Source organism: Pseudopipra pipra, chromosome 17 (genome assembly GCF_036250125.1).
Source record: "Pseudopipra pipra isolate bDixPip1 chromosome 17, bDixPip1.hap1, whole genome shotgun sequence".
NCBI lineage: Eukaryota > Metazoa > Chordata > Aves > Passeriformes > Pipridae > Pseudopipra > Pseudopipra pipra.
This window is the reverse complement of record NC_087565.1, coordinates 6064-28521: the sequence shown is the minus strand read 5'-3', so window position 1 is coordinate 28521 and position 22458 is coordinate 6064. Positions and strand designations below refer to the sequence as shown.

At 58.4% G+C, this 22458-nt stretch overlaps 6 long non-coding RNA genes across 8 annotated transcripts; all 6 read left to right on the top strand.

The window, feature by feature from the left end:
* Nucleotides 1-3195: 3195 nt before the first annotated feature.
* Nucleotides 3196-21828, top strand: LOC135423394 (uncharacterized). 3 transcript variants are annotated; one of them, XR_010434803.1, is made up of 8 exons: nucleotides 3196-3428; nucleotides 9231-10002; nucleotides 11793-11967; nucleotides 13757-13931; nucleotides 15722-15896; nucleotides 17688-17862; nucleotides 19653-19827; nucleotides 21619-21828. It is a non-coding gene; the product is annotated as an uncharacterized LOC135423394 (long non-coding RNA). The 3 variants fall into 3 exon arrangements; XR_010434802.1 differs by lacking the exon at nucleotides 3196-3428 and adding an exon at nucleotides 3985-4090; XR_010434804.1 differs by lacking the exon at nucleotides 3196-3428 and adding an exon at nucleotides 4106-4172.
* LOC135423822 (uncharacterized) lies at nucleotides 12079-13704 on the top strand. The gene is made up of 3 exons (XR_010434970.1): nucleotides 12079-12766; nucleotides 12933-13001; nucleotides 13159-13704. It is a non-coding gene; the product is annotated as an uncharacterized LOC135423822 (long non-coding RNA).
* On the top strand, nucleotides 14043-15669 carry LOC135423821 (uncharacterized). Its single transcript, XR_010434969.1, has 3 exons — nucleotides 14043-14731; nucleotides 14898-14966; nucleotides 15124-15669. It is a non-coding gene; the product is annotated as an uncharacterized LOC135423821 (long non-coding RNA).
* LOC135423395 (uncharacterized) lies at nucleotides 15962-17635 on the top strand. The gene is made up of 3 exons (XR_010434806.1): nucleotides 15962-16697; nucleotides 16864-16932; nucleotides 17090-17635. It is a non-coding gene; the product is annotated as an uncharacterized LOC135423395 (long non-coding RNA).
* Nucleotides 17974-19600, top strand: LOC135423820 (uncharacterized). The gene is made up of 3 exons (XR_010434968.1): nucleotides 17974-18662; nucleotides 18829-18897; nucleotides 19055-19600. It is a non-coding gene; the product is annotated as an uncharacterized LOC135423820 (long non-coding RNA).
* Nucleotides 20105-21566, top strand: LOC135423819 (uncharacterized). The gene is made up of 3 exons (XR_010434967.1): nucleotides 20105-20627; nucleotides 20795-20863; nucleotides 21021-21566. It is a non-coding gene; the product is annotated as an uncharacterized LOC135423819 (long non-coding RNA).
* Nucleotides 21829-22458: the final 630 nt, after the last annotated feature.

The following is a 22458-nucleotide window of genomic DNA, read 5'->3' as shown; positions in this document are numbered from 1 at the left end:
TCTTGAACACAGTATTCATCACTGTACCAAGTGGTGACAACTCCAAGTAGCGTGCTGATTTAGAGTAGTTCCCAAGCATATTTGCAGATTCAATATGCATATGGGTCTTTGGGATGAGTAAGAGATCTAGTGTGTTCCAAAAGTGCCTGAAAGAATCACAGAATCAACCAGGTGGAAAAGACCTCTGAGATCATCAAGTCCAACCCTTGATCCAACCCCGCCGTGGTTCCCAGGCCATGGCACTGATGCCACATCCAGTCTCTTCTTAAAAACCTCCAGGGATGGTGAATCCACCACCTCCCTGGGTTATGGGCTGGTTATGTATTCTTAGATTTCATCCCAAACAAGTGGCAAAAGACACAAAAAAACCTTGATAAAACTCATCAAAAGGGAAGACTTAACAATTACTGTGGAGCCTAAATAGAAGAGAGGATTTTGCAAATGAATTAGATTCTGCAGTGGTCCCTTTCCTTCAAAATGATCTATTTTACTTTTACATTATGGAGCCCCCTCATTTATTTCCAGAGTCCATTTCTCCCCCTCTTTCCCTAAGGTGTGGCTATGTTGTGAATAATTGATGCTTCTGCGTAGAAAAATATTTTCTTTATCATGTTGCAGAGTTTGGACTTCCACCAACCCATTAACTCAAAATAAACTCATAAGCATTCTCCTGTCTGATCAGTGTCTGCATAGTGACATTTATCAGGAGAGAGAGAGAGACAAGAAATAGTCAGCGACTGGAGATTCTTACAGATTGCAATAGTGACACTGTAATCTTGCTCGTTCCCTCCCTATACCTATCACCCCCTTTTCCAATCTCTATATTGTGTGTGTGTCTATATTGTGTCTATATTTAGACACAGCTAAAACGACTGTTAGAAGTGTCCCTTGACATGTGTTCAAATACAAACCACAGGTATTAAAATTCACTTGAAAAAACAACAACAACAACAAAAAACAATTTAAGCATTTTCTGGTTCCAGGACATACAACAGAAAAGACATCACCATTACTAAGCTCATTTCTGAGGTCAACAGATAGTCTTGCTACATTTAGAGTCCTTGGAAGTTGTTTGCTCTGTTCTTTGTTACAGAAAACACCTTGGAAGTAGATTCAAAAGACTGTATCCAGTAGACATGATCCAGTAGACATGATCTGAATTAGAAATAATAAAGGAGAGTCTGATGTTATCACACAGTATATTTCATGCATCCAGTCGGTGGCAGCAGCCCACAGATGCTTAGGCTAGAGATGCTTTAGTAAATAGAACAATTTGCAGCATTGTGTGAGCCATCAGCACAGCATAATAAAACCTCACGGAGGTATGTGGTTATACCTTTTTCTGAAAAAAGAAAAAAAATTTGAAAAGCACAAAATAACTTCTTATCTGCAAGAGTTCATTAACAACTGCCAGCTATGTATCATACAAGTGAAAGGAAGAGTTCTTTAAATGGGAACTTACAGAGGTACCATGGCACTTGAGTAATTAATACTGTACCCTTGTATCAACTATCTCTGCGTCTTGTTTAAGGGAAAAAATACCACACACTTTTTTCTTGTCATGGTTTTACACTGCCATCCAACACCTGACACACAAATGATCGATATTTAGCATCGCTCCCCACTCTGGTCACATCCATTGATGATCCATTCAGAGTTAACTCCTTGCAATTATCATAACAAAGACTGGGGATAGACATGCATACGTGGTACTAAAACTGAATAACCACAAAGTATTTCGCACAGGCATTCTCCAATTTTCTCTTCCATTTATGGATAACAACACTATTTGCAGAAAGGGCAGCAAAACTTTTCTCCGGGGATTTATTTATAACACATAGTCTTGCTTACTCAAATGTAAATAACAGGCACCGCGACCCGTCTGTAGCCAGGGTCTGGGCGTGTGCCCGCGTTGGAGACCCCTGTAAGCAGGGCGGCAGCCTGTTTGGCTGTTGAATGGTTTAGGATACAGGAATCTCTTCCCTGAGGTTAAAAAGCCTTTTAATACATGGTATGTTCTCCGTGTGTTAGTACTTCTCTGCTACAATCAAGTTACTTTTCAAACTCTTTTTTCATAAGCTTAGCGAATTGCATTCATTCTGTCCTTCACAGTAGGGCTTTTTTTCAAGCATTCAGACAATCTTTGTGGCTTTCTTCTTACACCGCCTTCATTTCTTCCACTGTTAGAAACACTTGACACCTGACTTGTAAGCAATATTCTAGTACTGGCTTCATTAAAAAAATTGCCTTCCTATTCCTACACACTGCCTTCCTGAATAGATTTTAAAAGTCTTCTTAATCCTGTTTACCTCACACACACAACAGTGTGTTGACTCAGTTGTTCAACATGACTTATAAGCACTTTTCAAAGTTGCTGTTTTCAACGATACTGTCCTCCCCTCCATACTTAAAAATTTTATTTTTTAGACATGTGAATATATTAAAACAGCAGCTAACTGCACGGGTTTATTCTCTTTACCAAACTATCCATGTTACTCTGTGTGACTTCAGCATCATTATCTGTCATGCTGTCAAATTTCTGTGTCATCTGCATATTTTGTCCATGGTGATTTTATATTTAAATCCAGGGGATGCATAAAACTGGCATCACTTTTCTTTGAGTGCTTTCCTTTGGAAGACACAATTTTAAACAGCCTCACTGGATGATTATTTCTCACTGGCAATATTTTTCTAACCCATCAGTTCCAGACTGTATGTGCTACAGTGCCAGCTATTTTAAATGAGCAGTAGCATATTGAGCTCGCTAGATTAACAAGCTAACAGTTAAAGCATATGATATCTCCACAGTAGGATTACACCTGTAATCTCTCAAAGAGTTAAATTAGGCCTATTTTCTATAAATTACTTGTATTAATTTAATTCTTCATCACTGAAATCCTTTGCCTTTTTCCTCTATTGCACCTGGATCATGTCAGGTTAACAGGCCCTTTAACTACAAGTCCTTCATAAATACTCCTAAATTATTCACAGGCTTCATGCTTCTGTAATTTCCTGAGCATTCCAAAATTCATCTCAAAAATCTGGTTAGTGGGTGTGAAGTGCCTCAGCCAAAGGCCGAAAAGGGTGCTCCGGAGGGTCACCAAGGCCCCCTGAGGGTGCCCTGAGGGAGACGGGACGGGGCGGGGCGGGGCGGTCGCCATTGGCTGCTTTTCCCGCCCTCCCCCCAGCCCCCTCAGCCGCCTCAGCCCCCTCAGGCGCAGTGTCCCGGCACTCCCCGGTCCGTGAGGCGCGCGCAGGTAAAAGGCGCTTTGGAGAAGCTCAATAGAAGGTTGTGGAGTCGCTCTAGAGAAGATTTTGGGCTGTTACAGGCGTAATACAGTGTTCAGCAGCAGCGTCAGAAGGGCAGCACGGTCTTTCAGAGGAGTTATTGAGGAAAATACTTCTTGAACTTCGTCACCCTTGGTAAGGTAAGACAAAGGGGACTAAGAGTTTCAGAGAGGTAAAGCTGAGGGAACTTGGAAAGCACATGCAGGGGATGTTTTGAGGGAAGATCTCAGGTAAAGTGTGAGGGACAGACTGAAAATCTTGGAGGGAAAAGCTGAGTAGGGGACATTTTGGGGGTCAAAATATGTGGTGTCCCGAATGTCACTGAGGGGTTTTGAGGGTCACAAGAGGAGGAGGCTGGTGCCCCCGGTTTCACTGAGGGGAAGGAGGATGTGCTATGTGTCAGAGGGGCAGGCAGGTTTCCCGCATGTTCCTGAGGGGAGAGGCAGGTGCCCGATGCGTCCCTGAGGATCTCTGAGGGGGAAGAGGGTGCCCCGAGGGCTAAGCGGGTGTCTCCTGTGTCCCTTTAGGGGCTGTGAGGGACACAGGGCGAAAAGGGTGCTTTGAAGGGTTACCGAGGATCCCTGAGGGTGCCCTGAGGGAGACGAGACGGGGCGGGGGGGGCGGTCGCCATTGCGCTGATTTTCCCGCCCTCCCCTCAGCCCCGTCAGCCCCCCCCGCCCCCTCAGGCGCAGTCTCCCGCCGCTCCCCGGTCCGTGAGGCGGGCGCAGGTGAAAGGCGCTTTAGCGAAACTCGATAAAAGGTTGTGGAGTCGCACTAAGGCAGATTTTGAGCTGTTACAGAGGTAATACAGAGTGTTGGGCAGCAGGGTGTTTCAGTAGAGTTATTGAGGGAAAAGCTTCTTGAACTCCGTCACCCTTGGTGAGGTAACACAGAGGGGACTGAGAGTTTCAGAGAGGTAAAGCTGAGGGAACTTGGAAAGCCCATGCAGGGGATGTTTTGAGGGAAGATCTCAGGTAAAGTGTGAGTGAGGTGAAGTGTGAGTAAGGTGGTGAATAAGGCACAAACGCCGCCGGTGACACAATCAAGTGCCAGGGCAGAATTAAGGTTTATTACAAAACAGTTTGGTTTAAATACAGCGCTTAAGCATGTCACATGATCTTCCAAACAATGACAATCAAGTATTGACTGAGCATGTGTGAGAACGTGGAAAACTACAACTCCCATAATTCCTTGCCACATCTCCCCTTCTCTAAATAATTAACAAATTGTAAAACAATACATTTTTTAAACATCCTTAATGTAACCAATCTTATCTTAACTGTTTATAAAAACCAGGACCTATCATCACAAGGCCTTTATTGAGCTGTTTACAACTTTATTGGTTCGTGCAATATTCAAGCAACCTTGAATTACTCAGGGTTTGTAGATGTGTAGAATCTTTTATCTGAGGGTAATTTTGTGTGATTGGGTAAAGGCATCGTCTTTATTTGAAAGGGAAATGTGTTGGGTTGTAGATGTTGTGTTTGAAGTAGTGTTGTTTGAGGTAGTGTTGTTGAATGAGTGTTTAAGATATCTTGCTGTAAAGTGTATTTGCATTCACACACATACATATCTCCACTCAACTTTCTCATTCACATTCCGGTGGCCACTGTTTCATTCTCTCCTAACACATGCATTCTTAAACCCTTTATTGTGTTTGAATCATGGAGTTTTGGGTTTGTATTGGTTACTGTTTGTGTGTTTCTTTTGCTTCTGTTTATTTATTGCTTCTTTGTGATTGTTCCTGTTTTGAAGAAGTATTAATGTAGATTTACACATATAGGGACCAGACCCATATCTCTTTCCCTCCCCTTTTTGTGTTTTTACAGCATGTTTCTCAATGTGTGGTGTGTTCCTTTTACTATTGTTGGTTATGTTTCTTCAAATCCAATTTCTTCACTCATTTTCTCTGATGATTGTTTCAGTTGTGAGGGAGGGCTAATATAAGGCCTGACACATTTAGAAGAGATCCTTTGTAATTTGGTACCCTTGGATACACAGGCATATATCCTCCCTCAAGTTCTGAGATGTACTGGTCCTGACCATTGCCTAGATATTAGATTTTTAATCATAACTGGTGCTTTGGAAGATGAAAGTATTTGAGTTTTATGTTGGTATTCATACCTGCTATGGTTTGTATCATCACGGTTTAAGAAATTTAGAACATATGATGCTTTCCATAAGCGTTCCTGGGGGCTATATACCAACTCCCCTCTTTTTTGCCTTTGAAGCATTTCTTTTAGTGTGCAGTGTGCTCTTTTTACAATTGTTCTGTGGGTGTGGAATGGAATATCCTCTGATTTGTGAGATCTGTTTTAGCTTTTGTTGAATAACATACAGGATCATTGTTTCTGTTTATGGTTTTTGGAATGTTTGAAATTGCAAAACAAATTAGTATTTGGTAGTATCTTTTGCCTTTTTCTAGTGTGTTGTATTATTCTATCTGGAATGTGTGTGAATGGATGTGTCTTATGTAAGAGTTAGATTTTGTGTGATTAACAAGGAATTATGTGGTGTGTATTTTTCTAGGTAAATGAGGGTTAGTGAAATCTCGAAGGAAGGAGGCTTCGAGATGTGAAAGTAGCATAGCATGAATCAATTATAACCATTCATAGGTTAATTACAAAACAATTTAAATGTCTTGCATATATGAGTAAGTTGTAAAACTTATACAGAGTCCCGGTCCACGGTTTGTACCTTATTGTTCCGTTGTCTTCTTTAGTTTGTCCAGATGTAGATGGTCTTAGTGTCCCATTTCCTTACTACATCTTTCGTTGTGTAGTTTTCTTTGTATTGGAGATTCCATTGTTGGTCCTGTTAAATTTTTTTTTGGAATGTTTTACAGTCCCCATTTCTTAATAATATCAGTTAGAGCAACTGTAACCAGGTTTAATTCAGTCTCTCAGGTATTGCAATTTACAAGCAGCTATTTTGCACTCTTGTTGACATTATGTATGTTGTTCTGTGATAGCAAAATGTTTTGAGAATGTTTGAATGTAACAAATATGGGGATGTTTAAGATTCTATACTTATTATTTGAATAACATTGTTATGATAATTGCACGTATGTGGATGTATTTGAGAATTTAATAACTTCTAATAACTTTTATTTTTAATAATTCAAATAAAGCTACTGAGAAATTAATGAAAAAATAGGGAAAAAAATTTTAAAGCTGTAGTGTTCTGGTTTTGTGGAAATAAATGTTTTTGGTTAAAATGACACCAATTTACATAGTGAAGGGCAATAGCAAGAGCTTGTAGGCAACAAAGAGAATTTTTCTCTCTCTTTACACTAAGAAGGTTTCAAATCTTCTTTTTCATCTTGAGTCCAGCAATTGATTGGTAATCAGCATGCAATCTATGCTGAAACAATCTGTGGGTAAATTTATTTAATTCAAATTTATCTCCCTAGTAAATTGCTTATGTTGCTCCAGTTTTTATAATATGTGTAGCAATTTTGTTTGCTGATTGATAAAAGGTTTATCTTGCATTCTTTAGCATAGCTAGAAGAATATGAAACTGCTAAACCTAATGAAAGTTTTGTATCAGCCAGTTTTATATTTAAAAAATATGAATTAATGAATATATTGGGCTTTAAAATGGTGAGATGCTAAATTTTATTCCATGTGTAAATGTTTTTAAACTATTTTCTACCCTTTATTTCTATTGTTAAGAAAACAATTTACAGTACTTTTAAGAAAACTGATTTGAAAACAATAAAGAAAAAACCACAAATGTTAGAAGTAAAATTTATATTTTCTTGAAAATGTAAAATGCAGTGCTATGAGTGAATAGTTAACAAAGTTTTAGTTCGCTATGTTTTGCTTTCTTTTTCCCATACTATGTAAGAAAGGAGATTTTGAGTGAGAGATGAGAGGGGTTTGCTTGTTGTTTTCCTCACCAAAAGGCAAGTCACTTGTTTGTTTAGCCAAAGAGTTAGTAGGAAAGTTTTTATAGGAACAGGAATAGTGGTAGAAGATGACAAAATCTAATTCCACCCAGTTGTTAAGCAGTAAACCATTGTTATGTTTGAGGGGCAACACATTATTTCTTGTTTTGCAAAGGCAATTATGCAAGAAGTGGTTTTTATCCTTTTCTTTAACTCAAAAAAGTCATTTGTAAAATCTTGGTTTTCAAAAATTCTAATCTTTTTGCACTCTGAGACAGGGGTAAAAAATATGAAAATCCATTTTTCTCTACTTTGAGAGATTGATAGATTAGTGCAAGGGTTTTTGTACGTAGCAAGGCTGTGTTTATATGGTTTTCTAGTGTTGTGGAAATGCATCACCTCTTTTTTAAGGAAAGGCCACTGTATCATGGATTTAGGGCTATTTGTTTCTTGGGCCACTTGTGGGTTTAGCTGCAATGAAACTGCCTTTGGGAAAAATCCACTGTTAATTGACTTCCTCTTTGACTGAGGCAGCCTCTGTTCTACAGAATGGGTGATTTCAGTGGGTCCAATGAAAACAGGGTTAATGTCTGGGCTATTGCTGGTTACGATGTCTCTGTTTTGTTTTGGGGGTGCTAGTTTAAGAAAACTTGTTAAACAGGTTTGGATGTTTTTTAAGAGCCATTGTGAGGTTACATCTGTTCTGTTGTTAAAAATGTTTGATACTTCTGTCTTTGCCTCCCATTCTAATTGTTTAATTTGAGTATAGGCCAATTTATGCACGTTTGTGTTTTGAATGGATTTGGAGGTGTGTATTGCTGTATGTTGCAGCCTTGTGAGGCATCTTTGGGCTTGTGTTGTATGAGGGATTTGTTTGTTTTGCTTTATCAAGGCTTTTGCAGTGACTGTGTGTAAAGGGTTATGTGTTTCTGCAGTTGAAATTGTAATTGGTTGTTTCTTTGCTACTTGTTTAGGTTTGGCTTTCCATGTTGTGTATGGCATACTGTCTAACAGCATTTTAAAATAGTGAGAAGTAAATACTCGATTTAGGGTCCCTCCTAGTATTTCTATTCTTCCCCCCTGTAACACAAAAGAACCTTTTATAATAGTAGATAATTTGTCAATTAGTAAAGTTGTCCTTTTGTGACTTAGTAAGTTAAATATGGTAGCTGATAGTTGTATGTCTGCTGTGTTTTGCAATGTTACCCTTAGATTGTTGGTTGTGTCAGTAGGTGGATTGTGTTGTTCCAGCTGAAATTCTCGCAGCATAAAACCAGCAGCTGCTATTGTTAGCAACGTAGCCAATATATATATTGTCCATTTTAACATTGGTAGCTTTGACTTCACTGATGGTCTCGGCTTGGGCCGAGGAATATGTTTTGTGTTTTGTGTGCTTTCCCAGTCTGTATTCTCTTCTTCGAGCTGAAGTAGTAGCTGTAGCCATGTTTGCTGTTCTTCCTCTTCTGCAGGATCCAAAACTGCTTGTCTTCTATCTGGTTCTCTCATCTTGCTGAGTTCGGTTTGCCACAGCTCGGCTAAGATTTCTAGGGTGTCAATTTCTAATCTTCCTCTTCCATCAGGCCGTCTTCGGCATAGAAGCTGTTCTGAGGCTGGCAAGGGCTGTGGGTTGGTTTCTTGGTAGGAGTGCCACGGTGGTGTTTTAACTGTTGTGCATTTGTTGGCTGTTGGTTGAACTGGTGGTGACGGAAGAGGCACTTTAACTTGCGCCTCATGACAGGAGTAAGCTGGCTGTGTCCATTGTTCTGCAGAAGTCTCATGGCAACTGCGCGGCCAAAGAGAGTTACTGGACCCCCCTGACCCCGCAACAGCAGTCCATCCGTTGCCCCCTCGTCGCAGCCCCTGCAGCTGATGCTACTGCTGGTGCCCTAACCCAAGTGAAGTTTGGAGGGATTTGTGGAGGTGGGGGGACCTGTGGGAGGGTGGGTGGGTGGGTAGTGGCTTGGAGATCTCCCTCTGGGGGTGTAGGGATGTTTCCCTTCTTGGGGAGGAGCTGCTGTTTCTCAGGCTCAACCGTGTCCTCCTGCCTTGGCAGAAGCTGTCGGAGAAGAAAGAAGAGACTGGAGTGCAACTTCGAGGCAAGAGCGAACAAGAAGAGCAGCAGCGTCAAGCTGAAGAGGGGGCAAAACAGAGACCCTCTGGGCAAAGGCCCCTCCCTTGGCATCCCCGGGGCAGGGATCCCAAAGAGTCCGGCGGGCAGCTTCTGGCTGCGCCGGCCGGCTTGGCGCTGGGCGGACCTCCCTGTAAGCAGGGCTGGGTCCTTTGCTTTGCTTGGCGTTGGCCTTTTGCCATCGTGCTCCTGTGGCTGCCCGGAGAGAGGGGCAACCGCCCTGTAAGGAGGGCGAGAGTGCCCGCCTCCGCGCCCGAGGGGGGACACGGAGCTCTCCCGACCCCCGGCCCGCCCGCCCCGTAAGCGGGGCAGGGCTTTTTCCCTTGGCACCTTTGGTGCCTGCTGGCGGCCCCTGGCCAGAGTGACCCCCCGTAGTCAGGGTGTGTCACGGCCTGTGTCCCTTGCCCCTCAGCACGCCGAGGCCCTTCTGGCCCGTGCGCAGCCCGGGGCCACTAACGGGCTTCTCTCCGTCCTCGGGAACAGGGGGCGAGCCCGAGGCTCTCCTCCCCTGCTCGGCGGCAGGGCCGGCTCCCCACGGCTTGGCGCACAGAGCTTGCTCCCTCTTCTGGGACGTTCCCCCTTTGTGTCCTTGTCCCGTCGGTGTGAGTGAGCGAGCGAGCGAGCTGGTCCCTCCTGTAGCCCCCGTAGAGATGTAGGCAGCGTAGCTTAGACTTCCCAGGAGGGAAAGAGGGGCTCTGTGTGCCAACCCGTGGGGAGTCAGCCCCGCTGCCGAGCAGGAGAGGAGAGCCTCGGGCTCGCCCCCTGTTCCCGAGGACGGAGCGAAGCCCGTTAGTGGCGCTGCGGGGCCGCCGGTCCTGCTGGCGATGTGCCAGCGTGGGCCCCCCCCCGTCCTCGGGGCTGGGGCCCTGTCCCTGCCGGCCTTAGGCCGCGAGGCCGTTGCTGGGAGTGCCGGGCCTCGGGGGGGGCGGCCCCCTAAGTGGGGCTTTGTGCGTCCCCCCTGCTCGGCGGGCGGTTGGAGGGACCCCCTGTAATCAGGCGGGTGTCCCGCGGGGTCCCCCGGCCTCTCACGGGCGTGGGGCTGGGCGTGTGCCCTCCCTGCCCTCGGGGCCCAGCTCAGGGCCTTAGGCCACGAGCCCCAGTGCCTGGCCCTTGAGCCAGGTACTTGATGCCGCGGGGGAAGGCCGAGCTCCGTGGCTCCCTGGGTGTGGACCCGCCTGTAAGCAGGGTCCGGGTCTGGGAGCCTTTGCGCTCCCTCAGCTGGCAGCCTGTGCGGGGCGACCGCCCCGTTAGCGGGGAGCGGGTCAGGTGCCCCCCGAAGCGGAGAGAAGGAGCCTCCGTAGGCCTTTGGGCCCAGGGCCCCCCTGTAAGTCGGGGTCAGTGCCCTGGTGTCCCAGGCCCTTTGTGGTCCAGGCAGCGGCCGGAGCCCCCTGTAAGCAGGGCGGCAGCCTCTTTGGCCGCTGCTTCGCGTGCCCAGCTGCCTTTGCCCAGAGGGCCCGGCTCCCCGCAGCGGGTGGGACTGCGCCGTGCGTCGCCGTGGTGAGTCCAAGTGAAGCTTGGAGAGTTTTGTGGGGGGAAGTGGGGGGGCCTGTGGGTGGGCGGGGAGGGTCTTGGAGATGTGCCTCCGGGGGCGTGGGGTCCGGGTTGCCTTGGTAGGGAGGAGCTGGTGTTTCTCGGGCCCACCTGCCTCCTCCCGCCCTGGCAGAAGCCGTCGGAGAAGAGAGCGGAAGAGGCGTCGCGCGGGACGGCAGCACCGGCGCGGGAAGACGCCGCGGTGAGAGCGGCTGAAGTTGGGGGGTGGTGTGGAGGTGTGGGGGTCCTGCGAGTGGGCGGGCGGGTGGTGGCTGGGGCAGCTGCCCCTGGGTCCTGCTTTCCTTCGGTGCAAGGACTCGGAGCTTCTGAGTCCGAGCTGCGTCCTCCTGCCTTGGCAGGAGCCCTCCGAGAAGAAAGCAGAGCCGTGGAGCGGGACGGCGAGGCAAGAGCGAGGAAGAAGAGCGTCGGCTTCGCGCTCAAGAGGGGGCGGGAGAAAGGCCCTCTGGGCAAAGGCCCCTCCCTTGGCATCCCCGGGGCAGGGATCCCAAAGAGTCCGGCGGGCAGCTTCCGGCTGCGCCGGCCGGCTTGGCGCTGGGCGGACCTCCCTGTAAGCAGGGCTGGGTCCTTTGCTTTGCTTGGCGTTGGCCTTTTGCCATCGCGCTCCTGTGGCTGCCCGGAGAGAGGGGCAACCGCCCTGTAAGGAGGGCGAGAGTGCCCGCCTCCGCGCCCGAGGGGGGACACGGAGCTCTCCCGACCCCCGGCCCGCCCGCCCCGTAAGCGGGGCAGGGCTTTTTCCCTTGGCACCTTTGGTGCCTGCTGGCGGCCCCTGGCCAGAGTGACCCCCCGTAGTCGGGGTGTGTCACGGCCTGTGTCCCTTGCCCCTCAGCACGCCGAGGCCCTTCTGGCCCGCGCGCAGCCCGGGGCCACTAACGGGCTTCTCTCCGTCCTCGGGAACAGGGGGCGAGCCCGAGGCTCTCCTCCCCTGCTCGGCGGCAGGGCCGGCTCCCCACGGCTTGGCGCACAGAGCTTGCTCCCTCTTCTGGGACGTTCCCCCTTTGTGTCCTTGTCCCGTCGGTGTGAGTGAGCGAGCGAGCGAGCTGGTCCCTCCTGTAGCCCCCGTAGAGATGTAGGCAGCGTAGCTTAGACTTCCCAGGAGGGAAAGAGGGGCTCTGTGTGCCAACCCGTGGGGAGTCAGCCCCGCTGCCGAGCAGGAGAGGAGAGCCTCGGGCTCGCCCCCTGTTCCCGAGGACGGAGCGAAGCCCGTTAGTGGCGCCGCGGGGCCGCCGGTCCTGCTGGCGATGTGCCAGCGTGGGCCCCCCCCCGTCCTCGGGGCTGGGGCCCTGTCCCTGCCGGCCTTAGGCCGCGAGGCCGTTGCTGGGAGTGCCGGGCCTCGGGGGGGCGGCCCCCTAAGTGGGGCTTTGTGCGTCCCCCCTGCTCGGCGGGCGGTTGGAGGGACCCCCTGTAATCAGGCGGGTGTCCCGCGGGGTCCCCCGGCCTCTCACGGGCGTGGGGCTGGGCGTGTGCCCTCCCTGCCCTCGGGGCCCAGCTCAGGGCCTTAGGCCACGAGCCCCAGTGCCTGGCCCTTGAGCCAGGTACTTGATGCCGCGGGGGAAGGCCGAGCTCCGTGGCTCCCTGGGTGTGGACCCGCCTGTAAGCAGGGTCCGGGTCTGGGAGCCTTTGCGCTCCCTCAGCTGGCAGCCTGTGCGGGGCGACCGCCCCGTTAGCGGGGAGCGGGTCAGGTGCCCCCCGAAGCGGAGAGAAGGAGCCTCCGTAGGCCTTTGGGCCCAGGGCCCCCCTGTAAGTCGGGGTCAGTGCCCTGGTGTCCCAGGCCCTTTGTGGTCCAGGCAGCGGCCGGAGCCCCCTGTAAGCAGGGCGGCAGCCTCTTTGGCCGCTGCTTCGCGTGCCCAGCTGCCTTTGCCCAGAGGGCCCGGCTCCCCGCAGCGGGTGGGACTGCGCCGTGCGTCGCCGTGGTGAGTCCAAGTGAAGCTTGGAGAGTTTTGTGGGGGGAAGTGGGGGGGCCTGTGGGTGGGCGGGGAGGGTCTTGGAGATGTGCCTCCGGGGGCGTGGGGTCCGGGTTGCCTTGGTAGGGAGGGGCTGGTGTTTCTCGGGCCCACCTGCCTCCTCCCGCCCTGGCAGAAGCCGTCGGAGAAGAGAGCGGAAGAGGCGTCGCGCGGGACGGCAGCGCCGGCGCGGGAAGACGCCGCGGTGAGAGCGGCTGAAGTTGGGGGGTGGTGTGGAGGTGTGGGGGTCCTGCGAGTGGGCCGGCGGGTGGTGGCTGGGGCAGCTGCCCCTGGGTCCTGCTTTCCTTCGGTGCAAGGACTCGGAGCTTCTGAGTCCGAGCTGCGTCCTCCTGCCTTGGCAGGAGCCCTCCGAGAAGAAAGCAGAGCCGTGGAGCGGGACGGCGAGGCAAGAGCGAGGAAGAAGAGCGTCGGCTTCGCGCTCAAGAGGGGGCGGGAGAAAGGCCCTCTGGGCAAAGGCCCCTCCCTTGGCATCCCCGGGGCAGGGATCCCAAAGAGTCCGGCGGGCAGCTTCCGGCTGCGCCGGCCGGCTTGGCGCTGGGCGGACCTCCCTGTAAGCAGGGCTGGGTCCTTTGCTTTGCTTGGCGTTGGCCTTTTGCCATCGCGCTCCTGTGGCTGCCCGGAGAGAGGGGCAACCGCCCTGTAAGGAGGGCGAGAGTGCCCGCCTCCGCGCCCGAGGGGGGACACGGAGCTCTCCCGACCCCCGGCCCGCCCGCCCCGTAAGCGGGGCAGGGCTTTTTCCCTTGGCACCTTTGGTGCCTGCTGGCGGCCCCTGGCCAGAGTGACCCCCCGTAGTCGGGGTGTGTCACGGCCTGTGTCCCTTGCCCCTCAGCACGCCGAGGCCCTTCTGGCCCGCGCGCAGCCCGGGGCCACTAACGGGCTTCTCTCCGTCCTCGGGAACAGGGGGCGAGCCCGAGGCTCTCCTCCCCTGCTCGGCGGCAGGGCCGGCTCCCCACGGCTTGGCGCACAGAGCTTGCTCCCTCTTCTGGGACGTTCCCCCTTTGTGTCCTTGTCCCGTCGGTGTGAGTGAGCGAGCGAGCGAGCTGGTCCCTCCTGTAGCCCCCGTAGAGATGTAGGCAGCGTAGCTTAGACTTCCCAGGAGGGAAAGAGGGGCTCTGTGTGCCAACCCGTGGGGAGTCAGCCCCGCTGCCGAGCAGGAGAGGAGAGCCTCGGGCTCGCCCCCTGTTCCCGAGGACGGAGCGAAGCCCGTTAGTGGCGCCGCGGGGCCGCCGGTCCTGCTGGCGATGTGCCAGCGTGGGCCCCCCCCCGTCCTCGGGGCTGGGGCCCTGTCCCTGCCGGCCTTAGGCCGCGAGGCCGTTGCTGGGAGTGCCGGGCCTCGGGGGGGGCGGCCCCCTAAGTGGGGCTTTGTGCGTCCCCCCTGCTCGGCGGGCGGTTGGAGGGACCCCCTGTAATCAGGCGGGTGTCCCGCGGGGTCCCCCGGCCTCTCACGGGCGTGGGGCTGGGCGTGTGCCCTCCCTGCCCTCGGGGCCCAGCTCAGGGCCTTAGGCCACGAGCCCCAGTGCCTGGCCCTTGAGCCAGGTACTTGATGCCGCGGGGGAAGGCCGAGCTCCGTGGCTCCCTGGGTGTGGACCCGCCTGTAAGCAGGGTCCGGGTCTGGGAGCCTTTGCGCTCCCTCAGCTGGCAGCCTGTGCGGGGCGACCGCCCCGTTAGCGGGGAGCGGGTCAGGTGCCCCCCGAAGCGGAGAGAAGGAGCCTCCGTAGGCCTTTGGGCCCAGGGCCCCCCTGTAAGTCGGGGTCAGTGCCCTGGTGTCCCAGGCCCTTTGTGGTCCAGGCAGCGGCCGGAGCCCCCTGTAAGCAGGGCGGCAGCCTCTTTGGCCGCTGCTTCGCGTGCCCAGCTGCCTTTGCCCAGAGGGCCCGGCTCCCCGCAGCGGGTGGGACTGCGCCGTGCGTCGCCGTGGTGAGTCCAAGTGAAGCTTGGAGAGTTTTGTGGGGGGAAGTGGGGGGGCCTGTGGGTGGGCGGGGAGGGTCTTGGAGATGTGCCTCCGGGGGCGTGGGGTCCGGGTTGCCTTGGTAGGGAGGAGCTGGTGTTTCTCGGGCCCACCTGCCTCCTCCCGCCCTGGCAGAAGCCGTCGGAGAAGAGAGCGGAAGAGGCGTCGCGCGGGACGGCAGCGCCGGCGCGGGAAGACGCCGCGGTGAGAGCGGCTGAAGTTGGGGGGTGGTGTGGAGGTGTGGGGGTCCTGCGAGTGGGCGGGCGGGTGGTGGCTGGGGCAGCTGCCCCTGGGTCCTGCTTTCCTTCGGTGCAAGGACTCGGAGCTTCTGAGTCCGAGCTGCGTCCTCCTGCCTTGGCAGGAGCCCTCCGAGAAGAAAGCAGAGCCGTGGAGCGGGACGGCGAGGCAAGAGCGAGGAAGAAGAGCGTCGGCTTCGCGCTCAAGAGGGGGCGGGAGAAAGGCCCTCTGGGCAAAGGCCCCTCCCTTGGCATCCCCGGGGCAGGGATCCCAAAGAGTCCGGCGGGCAGCTTCCGGCTGCGCCGGCCGGCTTGGCGCTGGGCGGACCTCCCTGTAAGCAGGGCTGGGTCCTTTGCTTTGCTTGGCGTTGGCCTTTTGCCATCGCGCTCCTGTGGCTGCCCGGAGAGAGGGGCAACCGCCCTGTAAGGAGGGCGAGAGTGCCCGCCTCCGCGCCCGAGGGGGGACACGGAGCTCTCCCGACCCCCGGCCCGCCCGCCCCGTAAGCGGGGCAGGGCTTTTTCCCTTGGCACCTTTGGTGCCTGCTGGCGGCCCCTGGCCAGAGTGACCCCCCGTAGTCGGGGTGTGTCACGGCCTGTGTCCCTTGCCCCTCAGCACGCCGAGGCCCTTCTGGCCCGCGCGCAGCCCGGGGCCACTAACGGGCTTCTCTCCGTCCTCGGGAACAGGGGGCGAGCCCGAGGCTCTCCTCCCCTGCTCGGCGGCAGGGCCGGCTCCCCACGGCTTGGCGCACAGAGCTTGCTCCCTCTTCTGGGACGTTCCCCCTTTGTGTCCTTGTCCCGTCGGTGTGAGTGAGCGAGCGAGCGAGCTGGTCCCTCCTGTAGCCCCCGTAGAGATGTAGGCAGCGTAGCTTAGACTTCCCAGGAGGGAAAGAGGGGCTCTGTGTGCCAACCCGTGGGGAGTCAGCCCCGCTGCCGAGCAGGAGAGGAGAGCCTCGGGCTCGCCCCCTGTTCCCGAGGACGGAGCGAAGCCCGTTAGTGGCGCCGCGGGGCCGCCGGTCCTGCTGGCGATGTGCCAGCGTGGGCCCCCCCCCCGTCCTCGGGGCTGGGGCCCTGTCCCTGCCGGCCTTAGGCCGCGAGGCCGTTGCTGGGAGTGCCGGGCCTCGGGGGGGGCGGCCCCCTAAGTGGGGCTTTGTGCGTCCCCCCTGCTCGGCGGGCGGTTGGAGGGACCCCCTGTAATCAGGCGGGTGTCCCGCGGGGTCCCCCGGCCTCTCACGGGCGTGGGGCTGGGCGTGTGCCCTCCCTGCCCTCGGGGCCCAGCTCAGGGCCTTAGGCCACGAGCCCCAGTGCCTGGCCCTTGAGCCAGGTACTTGATGCCGCGGGGGAAGGCCGAGCTCCGTGGCTCCCTGGGTGTGGACCCGCCTGTAAGCAGGGTCCGGGTCTGGGAGCCTTTGCGCTCCCTCAGCTGGCAGCCTGTGCGGGGCGACCGCCCCGTTAGCGGGGAGCGGGTCAGGTGCCCCCCGAAGCGGAGAGAAGGAGCCTCCGTAGGCCTTTGGGCCCAGGGCCCCCCTGTAAGTCGGGGTCAGTGCCCTGGTGTCCCAGGCCCTTTGTGGTCCAGGCAGCGGCCGGAGCCCCCTGTAAGCAGGGCGGCAGCCTCTTTGGCCGCTGCTTCGCGTGCCCAGCTGCCTTTGCCCAGAGGGCCCGGCTCCCCGCAGCGGGTGGGACTGCGCCGTGCGTCGCCGTGGTGAGTCCAAGTGAAGCTTGGAGAGTTTTGTGGGGGGAAGTGGGGGGGCCTGTGGGTGGGCGGGGAGGGTCTTGGAGATGTGCCTCCGGGGGCGTGGGGTCCGGGTTGCCTTGGTAGGGAGGAGCTGGTGTTTCTCGGGCCCACCTGCCTCCTCCCGCCCTGGCAGAAGCCGTCGGAGAAGAGAGCGGAAGAGGCGTCGCGCGGGACGGCAGCGCCGGCGCGGGAAGACGCCGCGGTGAGAGCGGCTGAAGTTGGGGGGTGGTGTGGAGGTGTGGGGGTCCTGCGAGTGGGCGGGCGGGTGGTGGCTGGGGCAGCTGCCCCTGGGTCCTGCTTTCCTTCGGTGCAAGGACTCGGAGCTTCTGAGTCCGAGCTGCGTCCTCCTGCCTTGGCAGGAGCCCTCCGAGAAGAAAGCAGAGCCGTGGAGCGGGACGGCGAGGCAAGAGCGAGGAAGAAGAGCGTCGGCTTCGCGCTCAAGAGGGGGCGGGAGAAAGGCCCTCTGGGCAAAGGCCCCTCCCTTGGCATCCCCGGGGCAGGGATCCCAAAGAGTCCGGCGGGCAGCTTCCGGCTGCGCCGGCCGGCTTGGCGCTGGGCGGACCTCCCTGTAAGCAGGGCTGGGTCCTTTGCTTTGCTTGGCGTTGGCCTTTTGCCATCGCGCTCCTGTGGCTGCCCGGAGAGAGGGGCAACCGCCCTGTAAGGAGGGCGAGAGTGCCCGCCTCCGCGCCCGAGGGGGGACACGGAGCTCTCCCGACCCCCGGCCCGCCCGCCCCGTAAGCGGGGCAGGGCTTTTTCCCTTGGCACCTTTGGTGCCTGCTGGCGGCCCCTGGCCAGAGTGACCCCCCGTAGTCGGGGTGTGTCACGGCCTGTGTCCCTTGCCCCTCAGCACGCCGAGGCCCTTCTGGCCCGCGCGCAGCCCGGGGCCACTAACGGGCTTCTCTCCGTCCTCGGGAACAGGGGGCGAGCCCGAGGCTCTCCTCCCCTGCTCGGCGGCAGGGCCGGCTCCCCACGGCTTGGCGCACAGAGCTTGCTCCCTCTTCTGGGACGTTCCCCCTTTGTGTCCTTGTCCCGTCGGTGTGAGTGAGCGAGCGAGCGAGCTGGTCCCTCCTGTAGCCCCCGTAGAGATGTAGGCAGCGTAGCTTAGACTTCCCAGGAGGGAAAGAGGGGCTCTGTGTGCCAACCCGTGGGGAGTCAGCCCCGCTGCCGAGCAGGAGAGGAGAGCCTCGGGCTCGCCCCCTGTTCCCGAGGACGGAGCGAAGCCCGTTAGTGGCGCCGCGGGGCCGCCGGTCCTGCTGGCGATGTGCCAGCGTGGGCCCCCCCCCGTCCTCGGGGCTGGGGCCCTGTCCCTGCCGGCCTTAGGCCGCGAGGCCGTTGCTGGGAGTGCCGGGCCTCGGGGGGGGCGGCCCCCTAAGTGGGGCTTTGTGCGTCCCCCCTGCTCGGCGGGCGGTTGGAGGGACCCCCTGTAATCAGGCGGGTGTCCCGCGGGGTCCCCCGGCCTCTCACGGGCGTGGGGCTGGGCGTGTGCCCTCCCTGCCCTCGGGGCCCAGCTCAGGGCCTTAGGCCACGAGCCCCAGTGCCTGGCCCTTGAGCCAGGTACTTGATGCCGCGGGGGAAGGCCGAGCTCCGTGGCTCCCTGGGTGTGGACCCGCCTGTAAGCAGGGTCCGGGTCTGGGAGCCTTTGCGCTCCCTCAGCTGGCAGCCTGTGCGGGGCGACCGCCCCGTTAGCGGGGAGCGGGTCAGGTGCCCCCCGAAGCGGAGAGAAGGAGCCTCCGTAGGCCTTTGGGCCCAGGGCCCCCCTGTAAGTCGGGGTCAGTGCCCTGGTGTCCCAGGCCCTTTGTGGTCCAGGCAGCGGCCGGAGCCCCCTGTAAGCAGGGCGGCAGCCTCTTTGGCCGCTGCTTCGCGTGCCCAGCTGCCTTTGCCCAGAGGGCCCGGCTCCCCGCAGCGGGTGGGACTGCGCCGTGCGTCGCCGTGGTGAGTCCAAGTGAAGCTTGGAGAGTTTTGTGGGGGGAAGTGGGGGGGCCTGTGGGTGGGCGGGGAGGGTCTTGGAGATGTGCCTCCGGGGGCGTGGGGTCCGGGTTGCCTTGGTAGGGAGGAGCTGGTGTTTCTCGGGCCCACCTGCCTCCTCCCGCCCTGGCAGAAGCCGTCGGAGAAGAGAGCGGAAGAGGCGTCGCGCGGGACGGCAGCGCCGGCGCGGGAAGACGCCGCGGTGAGAGCGGCTGAAGTTGGGGGGTGGTGTGGAGGTGTGGGGGTCCTGCGAGTGGGCCGGCGGGTGGTGGCTGGGGCAGCTGCCCCTGGGTCCTGCTTTCCTTCGGTGCAAGGACTCGGAGCTTCTGAGTCCGAGCTGCGTCCTCCTGCCTTGGCAGGAGCCCTCCGAGAAGAAAGCAGAGCCGTGGAGCGGGACGGCGAGGCAAGAGCGAGGAAGAAGAGCGTCGGCTTCGCGCTCAAGAGGGGGCGGGAGAAAGGCCCTCTGGGCAAAGGCCCCTCCCTTGGCATCCCCGGGGCAGGGATCCCAAAGAGTCCGGCGGGCAGCTTCCGGCTGCGCCGGCCGGCTTGGCGCTGGGCGGACCTCCCTGTAAGCAGGGCTGGGTCCTTTGCTTTGCTTGGCGTTGGCCTTTTGCCATCGCGCTCCTGTGGCTGCCCGGAGAGAGGGGCAACCGCCCTGTAAGGAGGGCGAGAGTGCCCGCCTCCGCGCCCGAGGGGGGACACGGAGCTCTCCCGACCCCCGGCCCGCCCGCCCCGTAAGCGGGGCAGGGCTTTTTCCCTTGGCACCTTTGGTGCCTGCTGGCGGCCCCTGGCCAGAGTGACCCCCCGTAGTCGGGGTGTGTCACGGCCTGTGTCCCTTGCCCCTCAGCACGCCGAGGCCCTTCTGGCCCGCGCGCAGCCCGGGGCCACTAACGGGCTTCTCTCCGTCCTCGGGAACAGGGGGCGAGCCCAAGGCTCTCCTCCCCTGCTCGGCGGCAGGGCCGGCTCCCCACGGCTTGGCGCACAGAGCTTGCTCCCTCTTCTGGGACGTTCCCCCTTTGTGTCCTTGTCCCGTCGGTGTGAGTGAGCGAGCGAGCGAGCTGGTCCCTCCTGTAGCCCCCGTAGAGATGTAGGCAGCGTAGCTTAGACTTCCCAGGAGGGAAAGAGGGGCTCTGTGTGCCAACCCGTGGGGAGTCAGCCCCGCTGCCGAGCAGGAGAGGAGAGCCTCGGGCTCGCCCCCTGTTCCCGAGGACGGAGCGAAGCCCGTTAGTGGCGCCGCGGGGCCGCCGGTCCTGCTGGCGATGTGCCAGCGTGGGCCCCCCCCCGTCCTCGGGGCTGGGGCCCTGTCCCTGCCGGCCTTAGGCCGCGAGGCCGTTGCTGGGAGTGCCGGGCCTCGGGGGGGGCGGCCCCCTAAGTGGGGCTTTGTGCGTCCCCCCTGCTCGGCGAGCGGTTGGAGGGACCCCCTGTAATCAGGCGGGTGTCCCGCGGGGTCCCCCGGCCTCTCACGGGCGTGGGGCTGGGCGTGTGCCCTCCCTGCCCTCGGGGCCCAGCTCAGGGCCTTAGGCCACGAGCCCCAGTGCCTGGCCCTTGAGCCAGGTACTTGATGCCGCGGGGGAAGGCCGAGCTCCGTGGCTCCCTGGGTGTGGACCCGCCTGTAAGCAGGGTCCGGGTCTGGGAGCCTTTGCGCTCCCTCAGCTGGCAGCCTGTGCGGGGCGACCGCCCCGTTAGCGGGGAGCGGGTCAGGTGCCCCCCGAAGCGGAGAGAAGGAGCCTCCGTAGGCCTTTGGGCCCAGGGCCCCCCTGTAAGTCGGGGTCAGTGCCCTGGTGTCCCAGGCCCTTTGTGGTCCAGGCAGCGGCCGGAGCCCCCTGTAAGCAGGGCGGCAGCCTCTTTGGCCGCTGCTTCGCGTGCCCAGCTGCCTTTGCCCAGAGGGCCCGGCTCCCCGCAGCGGGTGGGACTGCGCCGTGCGTCGCCGTGGTGAGTCCAAGTGAAGCTTGGAGAGTTTTGTGGGGGGAAGTGGGGGGGCCTGTGGGTGGGGCGGGGAGGGTCTTGGAGATGTGCCTCCGGGGGCGTGGGGTCCGGGTTGCCTTGGTAGGGAGGAGCTGGTGTTTCTCGGGCCCACCTGCCTCCTCCCGCCCTGGCAGAAGCCGTCGGAGAAGAGAGCGGAAGAGGCGTCGCGCGGGACGGCAGCGCCGGCGCGGGAAGACGCCGCGGTGAGAGCGGCTGAAGTTGGGGGGTGGTGTGGAGGTGTGGGGGTCCTGCGAGTGGGCCGGCGGGTGGTGGCTGGGGCAGCTGCCCCTGGGTCCTGCTTTCCTTCGGTGCAAGGACTCGGAGCTTCTGAGTCCGAGCTGCGTCCTCCTGCCTTGGCAGGAGCCCTCCGAGAAGAAAGCAGAGCCGTGGAGCGGGACGGCGAGGCAAGAGCGAGGAAGAAGAGCGTCGGCTTCGCGCTCAAGAGGGGGCGGGAGAAAGGCCCTCTGGGCAAAGGCCCCTCCCTTGGCATCCCCGGGGCAGGGATCCCAAAGAGTCCGGCGGGCAGCTTCCGGCTGCGCCGGCCGGCTTGGCGCTGGGCGGACCTCCCTGTAAGCAGGGCTGGGTCCTTTGCTTTGCTTGGCGTTGGCCTTTTGCCATCGCGCTCCTGTGGCTGCCCGGAGAGAGGGGCAACCGCCCTGTAAGGAGGGCGAGAGTGCCCGCCTCCGCGCCCGAGGGGGGACACGGAGCTCTCCCGACCCCCGGCCCGCCCGCCCCGTAAGCGGGGCAGGGCTTTTTCCCTTGGCACCTTTGGTGCCTGCTGGCGGCCCCTGGCCAGAGTGACCCCCCGTAGTCGGGGTGTGTCACGGCCTGTGTCCCTTGCCCCTCAGCACGCCGAGGCCCTTCTGGCCCGCGCGCAGCCCGGGGCCACTAACGGGCTTCTCTCCGTCCTCGGGAACAGGGGGCGAGCCCAAGGCTCTCCTCCCCTGCTCGGCGGCAGGGCCGGCTCCCCACGGCTTGGCGCACAGAGCTTGCTCCCTCTTCTGGGACGTTCCCCCTTTGTGTCCTTGTCCCGTCGGTGTGAGTGAGCGAGCGAGCGAGCTGGTCCCTCCTGTAGCCCCCGTAGAGATGTAGGCAGCGTAGCTTAGACTTCCCAGGAGGGAAAGAGGGGCTCTGTGTGCCAACCCGTGGGGAGTCAGCCCCGCTGCCGAGCAGGAGAGGAGAGCCTCGGGCTCGCCCCCTGTTCCCGAGGACGGAGCGAAGCCCGTTAGTGGCGCCGCGGGGCCGCCGGTCCTGCTGGCGATGTGCCAGCGTGGGCCCCCCCCCCGTCCTCGGGGCTGGGGCCCTGTCCCTGCCGGCCTTAGGCCGCGAGGCCGTTGCTGGGAGTGCCGGGCCTCGGGGGGGGCGGCCCCCTAAGTGGGGCTTTGTGCGTCCCCCCTGCTCGGCGAGCGGTTGGAGGGACCCCCTGTAATCAGGCGGGTGTCCCGCGGGGTCCCCCGGCCTCTCACGGGCGTGGGGCTGGGCGTGTGCCCTCCCTGCCCTCGGGGCCCAGCTCAGGGCCTTAGGCCACGAGCCCCAGTGCCTGGCCCTTGAGCCAGGTACTTGATGCCGCGGGGGAAGGCCGAGCTCCGTGGCTCCCTGGGTGTGGACCCGCCTGTAAGCAGGGTCCGGGTCTGGGAGCCTTTGCGCTCCCTCAGCTGGCAGCCTGTGCGGGGCGACCGCCCCGTTAGCGGGGAGCGGGTCAGGTGCCCCCCGAAGCGGAGAGAAGGAGCCTCCGTAGGCCTTTGGGCCCAGGGCCCCCCTGTAAGTCGGGGTCAGTGCCCTGGTGTCCCAGGCCCTT